The sequence below is a fragment of the Heterodontus francisci genome, chromosome 8 (genome assembly GCF_036365525.1).
Source record: "Heterodontus francisci isolate sHetFra1 chromosome 8, sHetFra1.hap1, whole genome shotgun sequence".
Classification (NCBI taxonomy): domain Eukaryota; kingdom Metazoa; phylum Chordata; class Chondrichthyes; order Heterodontiformes; family Heterodontidae; genus Heterodontus; species Heterodontus francisci.
In genome coordinates, this window is record NC_090378.1 from 126,456,929 (window position 1) to 126,482,272 (window position 25,344).

Below are 25,344 nucleotides of genomic sequence, written 5' to 3' on the forward strand. Positions count from 1 at the left end.
TTACATGGCATTGTGTGGGCACTGGTTAACACACTGATCTCACTTACATGGCACTGAGTGGGCACTGGTTACACACTGAACTCACTTACATGGCACTGAGTGGGCACTGGTTACACACTGATCACACTTACATGGCACTGTGTTGGCACTGGTTACAGATTGATCACACTTACATGGCACTGTGTGTCCACTGGTTACACACTTATCACTCTTACATAGCACTGTGTGGGCACTTGTGACACACTGAATACACGAACGTGGCACTGAGTAAAGACTGATCACATTTACATGGCACTTCGTGGGCACTGGTTGCAGACTGATCACACTGACATGGCACTGTGTGGGCACGGGTTACAGACTGATCACAATTACATGGCACTTCGTGGCCACTGGTTACAGAATGATCACACTTCCATGGCAATGTGTGGCACTGGTTACAGACTGATCACACCAACATGGCACTGTGTGGGCACTGGTTACAGACTGATCACACTGACATGGAACTGTGTGGGCACTGGTTACAGACTGATCACGCTTACATGGCACTGTGTGGGCACAGCGTACCGACTGATCACACTTACATGGCAATGAGTTGGCACTGGTTACAGTCTGATCACACTTACATGACACTGAGTGGGCACTGGTTACAGACTGATCATACTTGCATGGCGCTCTGTGGACACTGGTTACAGTCTGATCACTCTTACATGACACTGTGTGGGCACTGGGTACAGACTGATCACACTTACATGGCGCTCTGTGGACACTGGTTGAAGACTGATCACACTTCCAAGGCACTGAGTGGGCACTGGTTACACACTGATCACACTTACATGGCACTGTGTTGGCACTGGTTACAGATTGATCACACTTACATGGCCCTGAGTGGGCACTGGTTACAGACTGTTCACACTTACATGATCCTTTTTGGGCACTGGTTACAGACTGATCACACTGACATGGCACTGTGTGAGCACTGGTTATAGACTGATCACACTTAAATGGCACTGTATGGCCAGTGGATACACACTGATCACACTTAAATGGCACTGTGTTTCCACTGGTAACACACTTATCACACTTACATAGCACTGTGTGGGCACTTGTGACACACTGAATACACGTATGTGGCACTGAGCAAAGACTGATCACACTTACATGGCACTTCGTGGGCACTGGTTACAGATAGATCACTCTTACATGGCACTGAGTTGGCACTGGTTACTGTCTGATCACATTTACATGGCACTGAGTGGGCACTGGTTACAAACTGATCACACTTACATGACACTGTGTGTGCACTGGTTTCAGACTGATCACACTTACATAGTGCCGAGTGAAGACTGGTTACAGTCTGATCAAACTTACATGGCACTGAGTCGGCAATGGTGTCAGAGTGATCACACTATCATGGCACTTTGTGGCCACTGCTTACAGACAGATCATTCTTACATGGCGCTCTGTGGGCACTGGTTACAGACTGATCACACTTAAAGGGCATTGAGTGGGCACTGGTTACACACTGATCTTATTTATATGGCACTGTGTGGGCACTGGTTATACACTGATCGCAGTTACATAGCCATGAGTGGGCACTGGTTACACACTGATCACACTTACATGGCACAGAGTGGGGACTGGTTACACACTGATCTCAATTACATGGCATTGTGTGGGCACTGGTTAACACACTGATCTCACTTATATGGCACTGAGTGGGCACTGGTTATACACTGAACTCACTTACATGGCACTGAGTGGGCACTGGTTACACACTGATCACACTTACATGGCACTGTGTTGGCACTGGTTACAGATTGATCACACTTACATGGCCCTGAGTGGGCACTGGTTACACACTGAACTCACTTACATGGCACTGAGTGGGCTTTGGTTACAGACTGATCACACTTACATGGCATTGTGTGGGGAATGTTTACAGACTGATCACACTTCCATGGCACTGAGTGGGCACTGTTTAGACAATGATCACACTTACATGGCACTGTGTTGGCACTGGTTACAGATTGATCACACTTACATGGCCCTGATTGGTCACTGGTTACAGACTGATCACAATTACATGGCCCTTTTTGGGCACTGGTTACAGACTGATCACACTGACATGGCACTGTGTGTGAACTGGTGACACACTGATCACACTTACATGGCACTGAGTGGGCACTGGTTACACACTGATCACACTTACATGGCACTGTGTTGGCACTGGTTACAGATTGATCACACTTACATGGCCCTGAGTGGGCACTGGTTACACACTGAACTCACTTACATGGCACTGAGTTGGCACTGGTTACAGTCTGATCACACTTACATGACACTGAGTGGGCACTGGTTGCAGACTGATCATACTTGCATGGTGCTCTGTGGACACTGGTTACAGTCTGATCACTCTTACATGGCACTGTGTGGGCACTGGACTCAGATTGATCACACTTGCATGGCATTGTGTGGGGAATGTTTACAGACTGATCACACTTCCATGGCACTGAGTGGGCACTGTTTAGACAATGATCACACTTGCATGGCACTGTGTTGGCACTGGTTACAGATTGATCACACTTACATGGCCCTGATTGGTCACTGGTTACAGACTGATCACACTGACATGGCACTGTGTGTCCACTGGTTACACACTTATCACTCATACATAGCACTGTGTGGGCACTTGTGACACACTGAATACACGAACGTGGCACTGAGTAAAGACTGATCACACTTACATGGCACTTCGTGGGCACTGGTTGCAGACTGATCACACTTACATAGCGCTGAGTGAAGACTGGTTACAGTCTAATCACACTTACATGGCACTGAGTAGGCACTGGTTACAGATTGATCATACTTTCATGGCACTTTGAGGCGCTGGTTACAGACTGATCACAATTACATGGCACTGAGTGGCCACTGGTTACAGACTGATCACACTTCCATGGCAATGTGTGGGCACTGGTTACAGACTGATCACACTGACATGGAACTGTGTGGGCACTGGTTACAGACTGATCACGCATACATGGCACTGTGTGGGCTTTGGTTACAGACTGATCACACTTACATGGCCGTGAGTGGGCACTGGTTACAGACTGATCACACTTACATGGCACTGAGAGGGCACTGGTTATAGACCCATCACTCTTACATGGCACTGTGTGTGCACTGGTTACAGACTGATCATACATACATGGCACTGTGTGGGCACTGTATATAGAGTGATCACACTTACATGGCAGTGTGTGGGCACGAATTACACACTGATCACAATTTCATGGCACTGAGTGGGCACTGGTTACAGACTGATCACACTTACATGGCACTTCGTGGGCACTGATTACAGACTGATCACACTTACATGGCACTGAGTTGGCATTGGTTACAGTCTGATCACACTTACATGGCACTGTGTGGGCTCTGGTTGACTGATCACACTTACATGGCCCTGAGTGGGCACAGCGTACCAACTGATCACACTTCCATGGCAATGAGTTGGCACTGGTTACAGTCTGGTCACACTTACATGACACTGAGTGGGCACTGGTTACAGACTGATCAAACTTGCATGGCGCTCTGTGGACACTGGTTACAGTCTGATCACTCTTACATGGCACTGTGTGGGCACTGGATACAGACTGATCACACTTACATGGCGCCCTGTGGACACTGGTGAAAGACTGATCACACTTCCAAGGCACTGAGTGGGCACTGGTTACACACTGATCACACTTACAGGGCACTGTGTTGACACTGGTTACAGATTGATCACACTTACATGGCCCTGAGTGGGGACTGGTTACAGACTGTTCACACTTCCATGGTCCTTTTTGGGCACTGGTTACAGACTGATCACACTTAAATGGCACTGTATGGCCAGTGGATACACACTGATCACACTTAAATGGCACTGTGTTTCCACTGGTAACACACTTATCACACTTACATAGCACTGTGTGGGCACTTGTGACACACTGAATACACGTATGTGGCACTGAGCAAAGACTGATCACACTTACATGGCACTGAGTGGGCACTGGTTACAGATAGATCACTCTTACATGGCACTGAGTTGGCACTGGTTACAGTCTGATCACATTTACATGGCACTGAGTGGGCACTGGTTACAAACTGATCACACTTACATGGCACTGTGTGTGCACTGGTTTCAGACTGATCACACTTACATAGTGCCGAGTAAAGACTGGTTACAGTCTGATCAAACTTACATGGCACTGAGTCGGCAATGGTGTCAGAGTGATCACACTATCATGGCACTTTGTGGCCACTGCTTACAGACAGATCATTCTTACATGGCACTCTGTGGGCACTGGTTACAGACTGATCACACTTAAAGGGCATTGAGTGGGCACTGGTTACACACTGATCTTATTTATATGGCACTGTGTGGGCACTGGTTATACACTGATCGCAGTTACATAGCCATGAGTGGGCACTGGTTACACACTGATCACACTTACATGGCACAGAGTGGGGACTGGTTACACACTGATCTCAATTACATGGCATTGTGTGGGCACTGGTTAACACACTGATCTCACTTACATGGCACTGAGTGGGCACTGGTTACACACTGAACTCACTTACATGGCACTGTGTTGGCACTGGTTACAGATTGATCACACTTACATGGCCCTGAGTGGGCACTGGTTACACACTGAACTCACTTGCATGGCACTGAGTGGGCACTTGTTACAGACTGATCACACTTACATGGCATTGTGTGGGGAATGTTTACAGACTGATCACACTTCCATGGCACTGAGTGGGCACTGTTTAGACAATGATCACACTTACATGGCACTGTGTTGGCACTGGTTACAGATTGATCACACTTACATGGCCCTGATTGGTCACTGGTTACAGACTGATCACAATTACATGGCCCTTTTTGGGCACTGGTTCCAGACTGATCACACTGACATGGCACTGTGTGTGCACTGGTTGCGCACTGATCACACTTAAATGGCACTGTGTGGCCACTGGTAACACACTTATCACTCTTACATAGCACTGTGTGGGCACTTGTGACACACTGAATAGACGAACGTGGCACTGAGTAAAGACTGATCACACTTACATGGCACTTCGTGGGCACTGGTTGCAGACTGATCACACTTACATAGCGCTGAGTGAAGACTGGTTACAGTCTGATCACACTTACATGGCACTGAGTAGGCACTAGTTACAACTGATCACACTTACATGACACTGTTTGGGCACAGGTTACAGATTGATCATACTTTCATGGCACTTTGTGGCGCTGGTTACAGATTGATCACACTTACATGACATTGAATCGGCACTGGTTCCAGACTGATCACACTTACATGGCACTGAGTGGGCACTGGTTACAGACTGATCACACTGACATGGCACAGTGTGGGCACGGGTTACAGACTGATCACAATTACATGGCACTTCGTGGCCACTGGTTACAGAATGATCACACTTCCATGGCAATGTGTGGGCACTGGTTACAGACTGATCACACCTACATGGCACTGTGTGGGCACTGGTTACAGACTGATCACACTGACATGGAACTGTGTGGGCACTGGTTACAGACTGATCACGCTTAAATGGCCCTGAGTGGGCACTGGTTACAGACTGATTACACTTACATGGCACTGTGTGGGCACTGGTTACAGACCCATCACTCTTACATGGCACTGTGTGGGCACTGGTTACAGACTGATCATACATACATGGCACTGTGTGAGGACTGATTGCACAATGATCACACTTACATGGCACTTTGTGAGCACTGGTTACAGACTGATCACAATTACATGATACTTCGTGGGCACTCGTTACAGACTGATCACACTTACATGGCACTGAGTGGGCACTGGTTACAGACCCATCACTCCTACATGGCAATGTGTGTGCACTGATTACAGACTGATCACTCTTACATGGCACTGTGTTAGCACTGGTTACAGTCTGATCACACTTACATGGCACTGTGTGGGATCTAGTTGACTGATCACACTTACATGGCCCTGAGTGGGCACAGCATACAGACTGATCACACTTACATGGCAATGAGTTGGCACTGGTTACATTCTTATCGCACTTACATGGCTCTGAGTGGGCACTGGTTACAGACTGATCATACTTGCATGGCGCTCTGTGGACACTGGTTACGGTCTGATCACTCTTACATGGCACTGTGTGGGCACTGGATACAGACTGATCACACTTACATGGCGCTCTGTGGACACTGGTTACAGACTGATCACACTTACATGGCACTGAGTGGGCACTGGTTACAGACTGATCACACTTTCCATGGCACTCTGCGATCACTGATTACACATGGATCACAATGACATGGCACTGATTGGGCACTTGATACAGACTGATCATAATTACATGGCACTGTGTGAGGACTGATTGCACACTGATCACACTGACATGGCACTGTGTGGGCACTGGTTACAGACTGATCACACTTACATGGCACTTCGTGGGCACTGGTTACAGATTGATCACACTTACATGGCACTTCGTGGGCACTTGTTACAGACTGATCACACTTACATGGCACTGTGTGGGCACTGGTTACAGACTGATCACACTTACAGGGCACTTTGTGGGCACTGGTTAAAGACTGATCACACTTACAGAGCACTTCGTCGGCACTGGTTACAGACTGATCACACTAACAGGGCACTGACTGGGCACAGGTTTCACACTGATCTCACTTACATGGCACTGTCTGGGCACTGGTTGCAGACTGATCAAAATTACATGACACTGTGTGGGAACTGGGTACACACTGATCACACTTACATGGCACTATTTGGGCACTGGTTACAGACTGATCATACTTACTTGGCACTGTGTGAGCACTGGTGACAGACTGATGACACTTTCATGGCACTCTGTGGGCACTGGTTACAGACTGATCACACTTACATGGCACTTCTTGGGCACTGGTTACAGACTGATCATCGTTACATGGCACTTCGTTGGCACTGGTAACAGACTGATCATCGTTACATGGCACTTCGTTGGCACTAGTTGCAGACTGATCACACTTACATGGCGCTCTGTGGACACTGGTTACAGACTGATCACACTTACATGGCACTGAGTGGGCACTGGTTACAGACTGATCACACTTTCCATGGCACTCTGCGATCACTGATTACACATGGATCACAATGACATGGCACTGATTGGGCACTTGATACAGACTGATCATAATTACATGGCACTGTGTGAGGACTGATTGCACACTGATCACACTGACATGGCACTGTGTGGGCACTGGTTACAGATTGATCACTCTTACATGGCACTGAGGTGGCACTGGTTACAGACTGATCACACTTTTATAGCGCTGATTGAAGACTTGTTGCAGACTGATCACACTTACATGGCACTGAGTGCGCACTGGTTACACATTGACCACACTTACATGACACTGACTCGGCACTGGTTCCTGGCTGATCTCACCTACATGGCACTGTGTGGGCTCAGGTTGCAGACTGATCACAATTACATGGCACTGTGTGGGCACTGGTTGCAGACTGATTACAATTATATGGCACTCTGTGGGCCCTGGTTCCACACTGATCACAATTACATGGCACTTCTTGGGCACTGGTTACAGACTGATCATCGTTACATGGCACTTCGTTGGCACTGGTTACAGACTGATCATCGTTACATGGCACTTCGTTGGCACTAGTTGCAGACTGATCACACTTACATGGCACTGTGTGGGCACTGGTTACGGACTGATCACACTTACAGGGCTCTTTGTGGGCACTGGATAAACACTGATCACACTTACATGGCACTGTGTGGGCCCTGGTTACAGACTGATCACAATTACATGGCACTTCGTGGGCACTGGTTACAGACTGATCACACTTACATGGCCCTGAGTGGGCACTGGTTACAGACTGATCACACTTACATGGCACTTCGTGGGCACTGGTTACAGACTGATCACACTGACATGGCACTCTGTGGGCACTGGTTACAGACGAATCACACCTACATGGCACTGAGTGGGCATTGGCTACAGAATGATCACACTTACAAAGCAGTCTGTGGGCACTGGTTACAGACTGATCACAATTACATGGCACTTCGGGGGCACTGGTTACAGACTGATCATCCTTACATGGCACTGTGTGGGCACTGGTTACAGACTGATCACAATTACATGGCACTTCGTGGGCACTGGTTACAGATTGATCACACTTACATGGCACTGTGTGGGCACTGGTTACAGATTGATCACACTTACATGGCACTTCGTGGGCACTTGTTACAGACTGATCACACTTACATGGCACTGTGTGGGCACTGGTTACAGACTGATCACACTTACAGGGCACTTTGTGGGCACTGGTTAAAGACTGATCACACTTACAGAGCACTTCGTCGGCACTGGTTACAGACTGATCACACTAACAGGGCACTGACTGGGCACAGGTTTCACACTGATCTCACTTACATGGCACTGTCTGGGCACTGGTTGCAGACTGATCAAAATTACATGACACTGTGTGGGAACTGGGTACACACTGATCACACTTACATGGCACTATTTGGGCACTGGTTACAGACTGATCATACTTACTTGGCACTGTGTGAGCACTGGTGACAGACTGATGACACTTTCATGGCACTCTGTGGGCACTGGTTACAGACTGATCACACTTACATGGCACTTCTTGGGCACTGGTTACAGACTGATCATCGTTACATGGCACTTCGTTGGCACTGGTAACAGACTGATCATCGTTACATGGCACTTCGTTGGCACTAGTTGCAGACTGATCACACTTACATGGCGCTCTGTGGACACTGGTTACAGACTGATCACACTTACATGGCACTGAGTGGGCACTGGTTACAGACTGATCACACTTTCCATGGCACTCTGCGATCACTGATTACACATGGATCACAATGACATGGCACTGATTGGGCACTTGATACAGACTGATCATAATTACATGGCACTGTGTGAGGACTGATTGCACACTGATCACACTGACATGGCACTGTGTGGGCACTGGTTACAGATTGATCACTCTTACATGGCACTGAGGTGGCACTGGTTACAGACTGATCACACTTTTATAGCGCTGATTGAAGACTTGTTGCAGACTGATCACACTTACATGGCACTGAGTGCGCACTGGTTACACATTGACCACACTTACATGACACTGACTCGGCACTGGTTCCTGGCTGATCTCACCTACATGGCACTGTGTGGGCTCAGGTTGCAGACTGATCACAATTACATGGCACTGTGTGGGCACTGGTTGCAGACTGATTACAATTATATGGCACTCTGTGGGCCCTGGTTCCACACTGATCACAATTACATGGCACTTCTTGGGCACTGGTTACAGACTGATCATCGTTACATGGCACTTCGTTGGCACTGGTTACAGACTGATCATCGTTACATGGCACTTCGTTGGCACTAGTTGCAGACTGATCACACTTACATGGCACTGTGTGGGCACTGGTTACGGACTGATCACACTTACAGGGCTCTTTGTGGGCACTGGATAAACACTGATCACACTTACATGGCACTGTGTGGGCCCTGGTTACAGACTGATCACAATTACATGGCACTTCGTGGGCACTGGTTACAGACTGATCACACTTACATGGCCCTGAGTGGGCACTGGTTACAGACTGATCACACTTACATGGCACTTCGTGGGCACTGGTTACAGACTGATCACACTGACATGGCACTCTGTGGGCACTGGTTACAGACGAATCACACCTACATGGCACTGAGTGGGCATTGGCTACAGAATGATCACACTTACAAAGCAGTCTGTGGGCACTGGTTACAGACTGATCACAATTACATGGCACTTCGGGGGCACTGGTTACAGACTGATCATCCTTACATGGCACTGTGTGGGCACTGGTTACAGACTGATCACAATTACATGGCACTTCGTGGGCACTGGTTACAGATTGATCACACTTACATGGCACTGTGTGGGCACTGGTTACAGATTGATCACACTTACATGGCACTTCGTGGGCACTTGTTACAGACTGATCACACTTACATGGCACTGTGTGGGCACTGGTTACAGACTGATCACACTTACAGGGCACTTTGTGGGCACTGGTTGAAGACTGATCACACTTACAGAGCACTTCGTCGGCACTGGTTACAGACTGATCACACTAACAGGGCACTGACTGGGCACAGGTTTCACACTGATCTCACTTACATGGCACTGTCTGGGCACTGGTTGCAGACTGATCAAAATTACATGACACTGTGTGGGAACTGGGTACACACTGATCACACTTACATGGCACTATTTGGGCACTGGTTACAGACTGATCATACTTACTTGGCACTGTGTGAGCACTGGTGACAGAATGATGACACTTTCATGGCACTCTGTGGGCACTGGTTACAGACTGATCACACTTACATGGCACTTCTTGGGCACTGGTTACAGACTGATCATCGTTACATGGCACTTCGTTGGCACTGGTAACAGACTGATCATCGTTACATGGCACTTCGTTGGCACTAGTTGCAGACTGATCACACTTACATGGCACTGTGTGGGCACTGGTTACGGACTGATCACACTTACAGGGCTCTTTGTGGGCACTGGATAAACACTGATCACACTTACATGGCACTGTGTGGGCCCTGGTCACAGACTGATCACAATTACATGGCACTTCGTGGGCACTGGTTACAGACTGATCACACTTACATGGCCCTGAGTGGGCACTGGTTACAGACTGATCACACTTACATGGCACTTCGTGGGCACTGGTTACAGACTGATCACACTTACATGGCACTCTGTGGGCACTGGTTACAGACGAATCACACCTACATGGCACTGAGTGGGCATTGGCTACAGAATGATCACACTTACAAAGCAGTCTGTGGGCACTGGTTACAGACTGATCACAATTACATGGCACTTCGGGGGCACTGGTTACAGACTGATCATCCTTACATGGCACTGTGTGGGCACTGGTTACAGACTGATCACAATTACATGGCACTTCGTGGGCACTGGGTACAGATTGATCACACTTACATGGCACTTCGTGGGCACTTGTTACAGACTGATCACACTTACATGGCACTGTGTGGGCACTGGTTACAGACTGATCACACTTACAGGGCACTTTGTGGGCACTGGTTGAAGACTGATCACCCTTACAGAGCACTTCGTCGGCACTGGTTACAGACTGATCACACTAACAGGGCACTGACTGGGCACAGGTTTCACACTGATCTCACTTACATGGCACTGTCTGGGCACTGGTTGCAGACTGATCAAAATTACATGACACTGTGTGGGAACTGGGTACACACTGATCACACTTACATGGCACTATTTGGGCACTGGTTACAGACTGATCATACTTACTTGGCACTGTGTGAGCACTGGTGACAGACTGATGACACTTTCATGGCACTCTGTGGGCACTGGTTACAGACTGATCACACTTACATGGCGCTGTTTGGGCACTGGTTACAGACTGATCTCACTTACATGGCACTGAGTGGGCCCTGGTTACAGTCAGATCACACTTACATGGCACTGTGTGGGCACTGGTTACAGACTGATCACACCTACATGGCACTGTGTTGGCACTCGTTACAGACTGATCACATTTACAAGGCACTGAGTGGGCACTGGTTACAGACTGATCACACTTACATGTCACTCCGTGGGAACATGTTACAGACTGATCACACTTACATGGCACTTCGTGGGCACTGTTTACAGACTGATCACAATTACATGGCACTTCGTGGGCACTGGTTACAGACTGTTCGCACTTACATGGCACTTTGTGTGCACTGTTTACAGACTGATCACACTTACAGGGCACTTTGTGATCACTGGTTACAGACTGATCATAACAACAGGGCACTGAGTGGGCACAGGTTTCACACTGATCTCACTTACATGGCACTGTGTGGGCACTGGATAAACACTGATCTCACTTACATGGCACTGTCCGGGCACTGGTTGCAGACTGATCACCCTTACATGGCACTGTGTGGGCACTGGTTACTCACTGATCACACTTACATGGCACTATTTGGGCACTGGTTACAGTCGGATCATACTTACATGGCACTGTGTGGGCACTGGTTACAGACGGATCATACTTACATGGCACTGTCCGGGCACTGGTTGCAGACTGATCACCCTTACATGGCACTGTGTGGGCACTGGTTACACACTGATCACACTTACATGGCACTATTTGGGCACTGGTTACAGACGGATCATACTTACATGGCACTGTGTGGGCACTGGTTACAGACGGATCATACTTACATGGCACTATCCGGGCACTGGTTGCAGACTGATCACCCTTACATGGCACTGTGTGGGCACTGGTTACACACTGATCACACTTACATGGCACTATTTGGGCACTGGTTACAGACTGATAACACTTACATGGCGCTGTGTGGGCACTGGTTACAGACTGATCACCCTTACATGGCACTGAGTGGGCCCTGGTTACAGTCCGATCACACTTACATTGCACTGTGTGGGCACTGGTTACATACTGATCACTCTTGCATGGCACTGTGTGGCCACTGGTGACAGACTGAGCACACTTACATGGCACTGTGTGGGCCCTTGTCACACACTGAAGACACTTACATGGCACTGAGTGAGCACTGATTACACACTGATCACACTTAAATGGCACTGTGTGGCCACTGGTAACACACTTATCACACTTACATAGCACTGTGTGGGCACTTGTGACACACTGAATACACGTACATGGCACTGAGTAAAGACTGATCACACTTACATGGCACTTCGTGGGCACTGGTTACAGTCTGATCACACTCACATAGCGCTGAGTGAAGACTGGTTACAGACTGATCGCACTTACATGGCACTGAGTAGGCACTGGTAACAATTGATCACACTTACATGGCACTGTGTGGGCACAGGTTACACATTGATCACACTTACATGACACTGACTCGGCACTGGTTCCAGACTGATCACACGTACATGGCACAGTGTGGGCACTGTTTACAGACTGATCACAATTACATGGCACTTCGTGGGCACTCGTTACGGACTGATCACACTTACATGGCACTGTGTGGGAACTGGTTACAGAATGATCACACCTACATGGCACTGTGTTGGCACTGGTTGCAGACTGATCACATTTACAAGGTACTTCGTGGGCACTGGTTACAGACTGATCACACTTATAGGGCACTTTGTGGGCACTGGTTACAGACTGATCACACTAACAGGGCACTGATTGGGCACAGGTTTCACACTGATCTCACGTACATGGCACTGTGTGGGCACTGGATAAACACTGATCTCACTTACATGGCACTGTCTGGGCACTGGTTGCAGAATGATCAAACTTACATGGCACTGTGTGGGCACTGGCTACACTCCGAACATACTTACATGGCACTGTGTGGGCACTGGTTACAGACTGATCATACTTACATGGCACTGTGTGGGCACTTTTGACAGACTGATGACACTTACATGGCACTGAGTGGGCCCTGGTTACAGTCTGATCACACTTACATGGCACTGTGTGGGCACTGGTTACAGACTGATCACACTGACATCGCCCTGAGTGGCCACTGGTTACAGACGGATCACACTTACATGGCATTGTGTGGGCCCTTGTCACACACTGACTACACTTACATGGCACTGAGTGAGCACTGATTACACATTGATCACACTTAAATGGCACTGTGTGGCCACTGGTAACACACCTATCACACTTACATAGCACTGTGTGGGCACTTTTGAAACACTGAATACACGTACGTGGCACTGAGTAAAGACTGATCACACTTACATGGCACTTCGTGGGCACTGGTTACAGTCTGATCACACTTACATGGCACTGAGTCGCCACTGGTTATAGACTGATCACACTTACATGTCAGTGTGTGGGCACTGGTAACAGACTGATCACACTTAAAGGGCGTTTAATGGGCACTGGTTGTCCACTGATCTCACTTATTTGGCACTGTGTGGGCGATGGTTACAGACTGATCACAGCTACATGGCACTGTGTTGGCACCGGTTAAAGACTGATCACATTTACAAGGCACTGAGTGGGCACTGGTTACAGACTGATCACAATTATATGGCACTTTGTGGGCACTGGTTACAGACTGATCACACTAACAGGGCACTGATTGGGCACAGGTTTCACACTGATCTCACGTACATGGCACTGTGTGGGCACTGGATAAACACTGATCTCACTTACATGGCACTGTCTGGGCACTGGTTGCAGAATGATCAAACTTACATGGCATTGTGTGGGCACTGGCTACACTCCGAACATACTTACATGGCACTGTGTGGGCACTGGTTACAGACTGATCATGCTTACATGGCACTGTGTGGGCACAGGTTACACATTGGTCACACTTACATGACACTGACTCGGCACTGGTTCCAGACTGATCACACGTACATGGCACAGTGTGGGCACTGGTTACAGACTGATCACAATTACATGGCACCTCGTGGGCACTCATTACGGACTGATCACACTTACATGGCACTGTGTGGGAACTGGTTACAGAATGATCACACCTACATGGCACTGTGTTGGCCCTGGTTACAGACTGATCACATTTACAAGGCACTTCGTGGGCACTGGTTACAGACTGATCACACTTATAGGGCACTTTGTGGGCACTGGTTACAGACTGATCACACTAACAGGGCACTGATTGGGCACAGGTTTCACACTGATCTCACGTACATGGCACTGTGTGGGCACTGGATAAACACTGATCTCACTTACATGGCACTGTCTGGGCACTGGTTGCAGAATGATCAAACTTACATGGCACTGTGTGGGCACTGGCTACACTCCGAACATACTTACATGGCACTGTGTGGGCACTGGTTACAGACTGATCATACTTACATGGCACTGTGTGGGCACTTTTGACAGACTGATGACACTTACATGGCACTGAGTGGGCCCTGGTTACAGTCTGATCACACTTACATGGCACTGTGTGGGCATTGGTTACAGACTGATCACACTGACATCGCCCTGAGTGGCCACTGGTTACAGACGAATCACACTTACATGGCATTGTGTGGGCCCTTGTCACACACTGACTACACTTACATGGCACTGAGTGAGCGCTGATTACACATTGATCACACTTAAATGGCACTGTGTGGCCACTGGTAACACACCTATCACACTTACATAGCACTGTGTGGGCACTTTTGAAACACTGAATACACGTACGTGGCACTGAGTAAAGACTGATCACACTTACATGGCACTTCGTGGGCACTGGTTACAGTCTGATCACACTTACATGGCACTGAGTCGCCACTGGTTATAGACTGATCACACTTACATGTCAGTGTGTGGGCACTGGTAACAGACTGATGACACTTAAAGGGCGTTTAATGGGCACTGGTTGTCCACTGATCTCACTTATTTGGCACTGTGTGGGCGATGGTTACAGACTGATCACAGCTACATGGCACTGTGTTGGCACCGGTTAAAGACTGATCACATTTACAAGGCACTGAGTGGGCACTGGTTACAGACTGATCACAATTATATGGCACTTTGTGGGCACTGGTTACAGACTGAACACAATTACATGGCACTGTGTGGGCCCTGGGTACAGACTGATCGCACTTACATGGCACTGTGTGGGCACTGGTTACAGAAGAATCACACCTACATGGCACTGTCTGGGCATTGGTTACAGAATTATCACACTTACATAGCAGTCTGTGGGCACTGGTTACAGACTGATCACAATTACATGTCACTTCGTGGGCACTGGTTGCAGACTGATCACAATTACATGGCACTTCGTGGGCACTGGTTACAGACTGATCACACTTACATGGCACTGAGAGGGCACTGGTTACAGACCCATCACTCCTACATGGCACTGTGTGTGCACTGATTACAGACTGATCACTCTTACATGGCACTGTGTTAGCACTGGTTACAGTCTGATCACACTTACATGGCACTGTGTGGGATCTAGTTGACTGATCACACTTACATGGCCCTGAGTGGGCACAGCATACCGACTGATCACACTTACATGGCAATGAGTTGGCACTGGTTACATTCTGCTCACACTTACATGGCTCTGAGTGGGCACTGGTTACAGACTGATCATACTTGCATGGCGCTCTGTGGACACTGGTTCTGGTCTGATCACTCTTACATGGCACTGTTTGGGCACTGGATACAGACTGATCACACTTACATGGCGCTCTGTGGACACTGGTTACAGACTGATCACACTTACATGGCACTGAGTGAGCACTGGTTACAGACTGATCACAGTTAAATTGCTCTGTGTGGGGACAGATTAAACGCTGATCACTCTTCCATGGCCCTGTGTGGGCACTGGTTACAGACTGATCACATTTACAAGGCACTGATTGGGCACTGGTTACAGACTGATCACAATTATATGGCACTCTGTGGGCCCTGGTTACAGACTGATCACAATTACATGGCACTTCGTGGGCACTGGTTACAGACTGATCACACTTACATGGCACAGTGTGGGCACTGGTTACAGACTGATCACACTTACATGGCACTGAGTGGGCACTGGATACATACTGATCACACTTACATGGCGCTCTGTGGACACTGGTTAAAGACTGATCACACTTACATGGCACTGAGTGGGCACTGGATACAGACTGATCACACTTACATGGCACTGAGTTGGCACTGGTTACAGACTGATCACACTTACAGGGCACTTTGTGGGCACTGGTTACAGACTGATCACACGTACAGGGCACTTCGTGGGCACTGGTTACAGACTGATCGCACTTACATGGCACTTCCTGTGCACTGGTTACAGACTGATCACACTTACAGGGCACTTCCTGTGCACTGGTTACAGACTGATCACACGTACAGGGCACTTTGTGGGCACTGGTTACAGACTGATCACTCTTACAGAACACTTCGTGGGCACTGGTTACAGAACGATCACACTTACATGGCACTTCCTGTGCACTGGTTACAGACTGATCGCACTGACATGGCACTTCCTGTGCACTGGTTACAGAGTGATCGCACTGACATGGCACTTCCTGTGCACTGGTTACAGACTGATCGCACCGACAGGGTACTTTGTGGGTACTGGTTACAGCCTGATCACACTAACAGGTCACTGAGTGGGCACAGGTTTCACACTGATCTCACTTACATGGTACTGTGTGGGCACTGGTTGCAGACTGATCAAACTTACATGGCACTGTGTGGGCACTGGTTACAGACTGATCACACTTACATCGCCCTGAGTGGCCACTGGTTACAGTCTGATCACACTTTCATGGCATTGTGTGGGCCCTTGTCACACACAGAATACACTTACATGGCACTGAGTGGGCACTGGTTACATACTGATCGCACTTACATGGCACTGAGTGGGCTCTGGTTACACACTGATCACACTGACATGGCACTGAGTGGGCCCTGGTTCCAGACTGATCACACGTACATGGCACAGTGTGGGCACTGGTTACAGACTGATCACAATTACATGGCACTGTGTGGGCACTCATTACGGAATGATCACACTTACATGGCACTGTGTGGGAACTGGTTACAGAATGATCACACCTACATGGCACTGTGTTGGCCCTGGTTACAGACTGATCACATTTACAAGGCACTTCGTGGGCACTGGTTACAGACTGATCACACTTATAGGGCACTTTGTGGGCACTGGTTACAGACTGATCACACTAACAGGGCACTGATTGGGCACAGGTTTCACACTGATCTCACGTACATGGCACTGTGTGGGCACTGGATAAACACTGATCTCACTTACATGGCACTGTCTGGGCACTGGTTGCAGAATGATCAAACTTACATGGCACTGTGTGGGCACTGGCTACACTCCGAACATACTTACATGGCACTGTGTGGGCACTGGTTACAGACTGATCATACTTACATGGCACTGTGTGGGCACTTTTGACAGACTGATGACACTTACATGGCACTGTGTGGGCACTGGATAAACACTGATCTCACTTACATGGCACTGTCTGGGCACTGGTTGCAGAATGATCAAACTTACATGGCATTGTGTGGGCACTGGCTACACTCCGAACATACTTACATGGCACTGTGTGGGCACTGGTTACAGACTGATCATGCTTACATGGCACTGTGTGGGCACAGGTTACACATTGGTCACACTTACATGACACTGACTCGGCACTGGTTCCAGACTGATCACACGTACATGGCACAGTGTGGGCACTGGTTACAGACTGATCACAATTACATGGCACCTCGTGGGCACTCATTACGGACTGATCACACTTACATGGCACTGTGTGGGAACTGGTTACAGAATGATCACACCTACATGGCACTGTGTTGGCCCTGGTTACAGACTGATCACATTTACAAGGCACTTCGTGGGCACTGGTTACAGACTGATCACACTTATAGGGCACTTTGTGGGCACTGGTTACAGACTGATCACACTAACAGGGCACTGATTGGGCACAGGTTTCACACTGATCTCACGTACATGGCACTGTGTGGGCACTGGATAAACACTGATCTCACTTACATGGCACTGTCTGGGCACTGGTTGCAGAATGATCAAACTTACATGGCACTGTGTGGGCACTGGCTACACTCCGAACATACTTACATGGCACTGTGTGGGCACTGGTTACAGACTGATCATACTTACATGGCACTGTGTGGGCACTTTTGACAGACTGATGACACTTACATGGCACTGAGTGGGCCCTGGTTACAGTCTGATCACACTTACATGGCACTGTGTGGGCATTGGTTACAGACTGATCACACTGACATCGCCCTGAGTGGCCACTGGTTACAGACGAATCACACTTACATGGCATTGTGTGGGCCCTTGTCACACACTGACTACACTTACATGGCACTGAGTGAGCGCTGATTACACATTGATCACACTTAAATGGCACTGTGTGGCCACTGGTAACACACCTATCACACTTACATAGCACTGTGTGGGCACTTTTGAAACACTGAATACACGTACGTGGCACTGAGTAAAGACTGATCACACTTACATGGCACTTCGTGGGCACTGGTTACAGTCTGATCACACTTACATGGCACTGAGTCGCCACTGGTTATAGACTGATCACACTTACATGTCAGTGTGTGGGCACTGGTAACAGACTGATGACACTTAAAGGGCGTTTAATGGGCACTGGTTGTCCACTGATCTCACTTATTTGGCACTGTGTGGGCGATGGTTACAGACTGATCACAGCTACATGGCACTGTGTTGGCACCGGTTAAAGACTGATCACATTTACAAGGCACTGAGTGGGCACTGGTTACAGACTGATCACAATTATATGGCACTTTGTGGGCACTGGTTACAGACTGAACACAATTACATGGCACTGTGTGGGCCCTGGGTACAGACTGATCGCACTTACATGGCACTGTGTGGGCACTGGTTACAGAAGAATCATACCTACATGGCACTGTCTGGGCATTGGTTACAGAATTATCACACTTACATAGCAGTCTGTGGGCACTGGTTACAGACTGATCACAATTACATGTCACTTCGTGGGCACTGGTTGCAGACTGATCACAATTACATGGCACTGTGTGTGCACTGATTACAGACTGATCACTCTTACATGGCACTGTGTTAGCACTGGTTACAGTCTGATCACACTTACATGGCACTGTGTTGGATCTAGTTGACTGATCACACTTACATGGCCCTGAGTGGGCACAGCATACCGACTGATCACACTTACATGGCAATGAGTTGGCACTGGTTACATTCTGATCACACTTACATGGCTCTGAGTGGGCACTGGTTACAGACTGATCATACTTGCATGGCGCTCTGTGGACACTGGTTCTGGTCTGATCACTCTTACATGGCACTGTTTGGGCACTGGATACAGACTGATCACACTTACATGGCGCTCTGTGGACACTGGTTACAGACTGATCACACTTACATGGCACTGAGTGAGCACTGGTTACAGACTGATCACAGTTAAATTGCTCTGTGTGGGGACAGATTAAATGCTGATCACTCTTCCATGGCCCTGTGTGGGCACTGGTTACAGACTGATCACATTTACAAGGCACTGATTGGGCACTGGTTACAGACTGATCACAATTATATGGCACTCTGTGGGCCCTGGTTACAGACTGATCACAATTACATGGCACTTCGTGGGCACTGGTTACAGACTGATCACACTTACATGGCACAGTGTGGGCACTGGTTACAGACTGATCACACTTACATGGCACTGAGTGGGCACTGGATACATACCAACACACTTACATGGCGCTCTGTGGACACTGGTTAAAGACTGATCACACTTACATGGCACTGAGTGGGCACTGGATACATACTGATCACACTTACATGGCGCTCTGTGGACACTGGTTAAAGACTGATCACACTTACATGGCACTGAGTGGGCACTGGATACAGACTGATCACACTTACATGGCACTGAGTTGGCACTGGTTACAGACTGATCGCACTTACATGGCACTTCCTGTGCACTGGTTACAGACTGATCACACTTACAGGGCACTTCCTGTGCACTGGTTACAGACTGATCACACGTACAGGGCACTTTGTGGGCACTGGTTACAGACTGATCACTCTTACAGAACACTTCGTGGGCACTGGTTACAGAACGATCACACTTACATGGCACTTCCTGTGCACTGGTTACAGACTGATCGCACTGACATGGCACTTCCTGTGCACTGGTTACAGAGTGATCGCACTGACATGGCACTTCCTGTGCACTGGTTACAGACTGATCGCACCGACAGGGTACTTTGTGGGTACTGGTTACAGCCTGATCACACTAACAGGTCACTGAGTGGGCACAGGTTTCACACTGATCTCACTTACATGGTACTGTGTGGGCACTGGTTGCAGACTGATCAAACTTACATGGCACTGTGTGGGCACTGGTTACAGACTGATCACACTTACATGGCACTGTGTGGGAACTGGTTACAGAATGATCACACCTACATGGCACTGTGTTGGCCCTGGTTACAGACTGATCACATTTACAAGGCACTTCGTGGGCACTGGTTACAGACTGATCACACTTATAGGGCACTTTGTGGGCACTGGTTACAGACTGATCACACTAACAGGGCACTGATTGGGCACAGGTTTCACACTGATCTCACGTACATGGCACTGTGTGGGCACTGGATAAACACTGATCTCACTTACATGGCACTGTCTGGGCACTGGTTGCAGAATGATCAAACTTACATGGCACTGTGTGGGCACTGGCTACACTCCGAACATACTTACATGGCACTGTGTGGGCACTGGTTACAGACTGATCATACTTACATGGCACTGTGTGGGCACTTTTGACAGACTGATCACACTAACAGGGCACTGTGTGGGCACTGGATAAACACTGATCTCACTTACATGGCACTGTGTGGGCACTGGATAAACACTGATCTCACTTACATGGCACTGTCTGGGCACTGGTTGCAGAATGATCAAACTTACATGGCACTGTGTGGGCACTGGCTACACTCCGAACATACTTACATGGCACTGTGTGGGCACTGGTTACAGACTGATCATACTTACATGGCACTGTGTGGGCACTTTTGACAGACGGATGACACTTACATGGCACTGTGTGGGCACTGGATAAACACTGATCTCACTTACATGGCACTGTCTGGGCACTGGTTACAGACTGATCACACTGACATCGCCCTGAGTGGCCACTGGTTACAGACGAATCACACTTACATGGCATTGTGTGGGCCCTTGTCACACACTGACTACACTTACATGGCACTGAGTGAGCGCTGATTACACATTGATCACACTTAAATGGCACTGTGTGGCCACTGGTAACACACCTATCACACTTACATAGCACTGTGTGGGCACTTTTGAAACACTGAATACACGTACGTGGCACTGAGTAAAGACTGATCACACTTACATGGCACTTCGTGGGCACTGGTTACAGTCTGATCACACTTACATGGCACTGAGTCGCCACTGGTTATAGACTGATCACACTTACATGTCAGTGTGTGGGCACTGGTAACAGACTGATCACACTTAAAGGGCGTTTAATGGGCACTGGTTGTCCACTGATCTCACTTATTTGGCACTGTGTGGGCGATGGTTACAGACTGATCACAGCTACATGGCACTGTGTTGGCACCGGTTAAAGACTGATCACATTTACAAGGCACTGAGTGGGCACTGGTTACAGACTGATCACAATTATATGGCACTCTGTGGGCCCTGGGTACAGACTGAACACAATTACATGGCACTATGTGGGCCCTGGGTACAGACTGATCGCACTTACATGGCACTGTGTGGGCACTGGTTACAGAAGAATCACACCTACATGGCACTGTCTGGGCATTGGTTACAGAATTATCACACTTACATAGCAGTCTGTGGGCACTGGTTACAGACTGATCACAATTACATGTCACTTCGTGGGCACTGGTTGCAGACTGATCACAATTACATGGCACTTCGTGGGCACTGGTTACAGACTGATCACACTTACATGGCACTTCGTGGGCACTGGTTACAGACTGATCACACTTACATGGCACTGTGTGAGCACTGGTTACAGACTGATCACACTTACAGGGCACTTTGTGGGCACTGGTTACAGACTGATCACACTTACAGAGCACTTCGTGGGCACTGGTTACAGACTGATCACACTTACATGTCACTTCGTGGGCACATGTTACAGACTGATCACAATTACATGGCACTTCGTGGGCACTGGTTACAGACTGATCACAATTACATGGCACTTCGTGGGCACTGGTTACAGACTGTTCGCACTTACATGGCACTTCATGTGCACTGTTTACAGACTGATCACACTTACAGGGCACTTTGTGATCACTGGTTACAGACTGATCATACTAACAGGGCACTGAGTGGGCACAGGTTTCACACTGATCTCACTTACATGGCACTGTGTGGCTACTGGATAAACACTGATCTCACTTACATGGCACTGTCCGGGCACTGGTTGCAGACTGATCACCCTTACATGGCACTGTGTGGGCACCGGTTACACACTGATCACACTTACATGGCACTATTTGGGCACTGGTTACAGACTGATCATACTTACATGGCACTGTGTGGGCACTGGTGACAGACTGATGACACTTACATGGCACTGAGTGGGCACTGGTTACAGACTGATCACACTTACATGGCGCTGTGTGGGCACTGGTTACAGACTGATCACCCTTACATGGCACTGAGTGGGCCCTGGTTACAGTCTGATCACACTTAGATGGCTCTGTGTGGGCACTGGTTACATACTAATCACTCTTGCATGGCACTGTGTGGCCACTGGTGACAGACTGATCACACTTACAAGGCATTGTGTGGGCCCTTGTCACACACTGAAGACACTTACATGGCACTGAGTGAGCGCTGATTACACACTGATCACACTTAAATGGCACTGTGTGGCCACTGGTAACACACTTATCACACTTACATAGCACTGTGTGGGCACTTGTGACACACTGAATACATGTACGTGGCACTGAGTAAAGACGGATCACACTTACATAGCACTTCGTGGGCACTGGTTACAGTCTGATCACACTTACATAGCGCTAAGTGAAGACTGGTTACAGACTGAACGCACTTACATGTCACTGAGTAGGCACTGGTAATAATTGATCACACTTACATGGCACTGTGTGGGCACAGGTTACACATTGATCACACTTACATGACACTGACTCGGCACTGGTTCCAGACTGTTCACACTTACATGGCACTTCGGGGGCACTGGTTCCAGACTGATCACACTTACATGGCACTGTGTGGGCACTGGTTACAGACTGATCACAATTACATGGCACTTCCTGGGCACTGGTTACGGACTGATCACACTTACCATGGCACTGTGCGGGCACTGATTACACACGGATCACAATTACATGGCACTGATTCGGCACTTGTTACAGACTGATCACAATTACATGGCACTGTGTGAGGACTGATTGCACAATGATCACACTTACATGGCACTTTGTGGGCACTGGTTACGGATTGATCACACTTACATGGCACTGTGTGGGAACTGGTTACAGAATGATCACACCTACATGGCACTGTGTTGGCACTGGTTACAGACTGATCACATTTACAAGGCACTTCGTGGGCACTGGTTACAGACTGATCACAGTTGAATTGCACTGTGTGGGCACTGATTAAGCGCTGATCACACTGTCATGGCCCTGTGTGGGCACTGGTTACAGACTGATCACACTTACCATGGCACTGTGCGGGCACTGATTACACACGGATCACAATTACATGGCACTGATTGGGCACTTGTTACAGACTGATCACAATTCCATGGCACTGTGTGAGGACTGATTGCACAATGATCACACTTACATGGCACTTTGTGGGCACTGGTTACAGACTGATCACAATTACATGGTACTTCGTGGGCACTGGTGACAGACTGATCACAATTACATGGCACTTCGTGGGCACTGGTTACAGACTGATCACACTTACATGGCACTGTTTGGGCTTTGGTTACAGACTGATCACACTTACATGGCCGTGAGTGGGCACTCGTTACAGACTGATCACACTTACATGGCACTGAGTGGGCACTGGTTACAGACCCATCACTCCTACATGGCAATGTGTGTGCACTGATTACAGACTGATCACTCTTACATGGCACTGTGTTAGCACTGGTTACAGTCTGATCACACTTACATGGCACTGTGTGGGATCTAGTTGACTGATCACACTTACATGGCCCTGAGTGGGCACAGCATACCGACTGATCACACTTACATGGCAATGAGTTGGCACTGGTTACATTCTGCTCACACTTACATGGCTCTGAGTGGGCACTGGTTACAGACTGATCATACTTGCATGGCGCTCTGTGGACACTGGTTCTGGTCTGATCACTCTTACATGGCACTGTTTGGGCACTGGATACAGACTGATCACACTTACATGGCGCTCTGTGGACACTGGTTACAGACTGATCACACTTACATGGCACTGAGTGAGCACTGGTTACAGACTGATCACAGTTAAATTGCTCTGTGTGGGGACAGATTAAACGCTGATCACTCTTCCCTGGCCCTGTGTGGGCACTGGTTACAGACTGATCACATTTACAAGGCACTGATTGGGCACTGGTT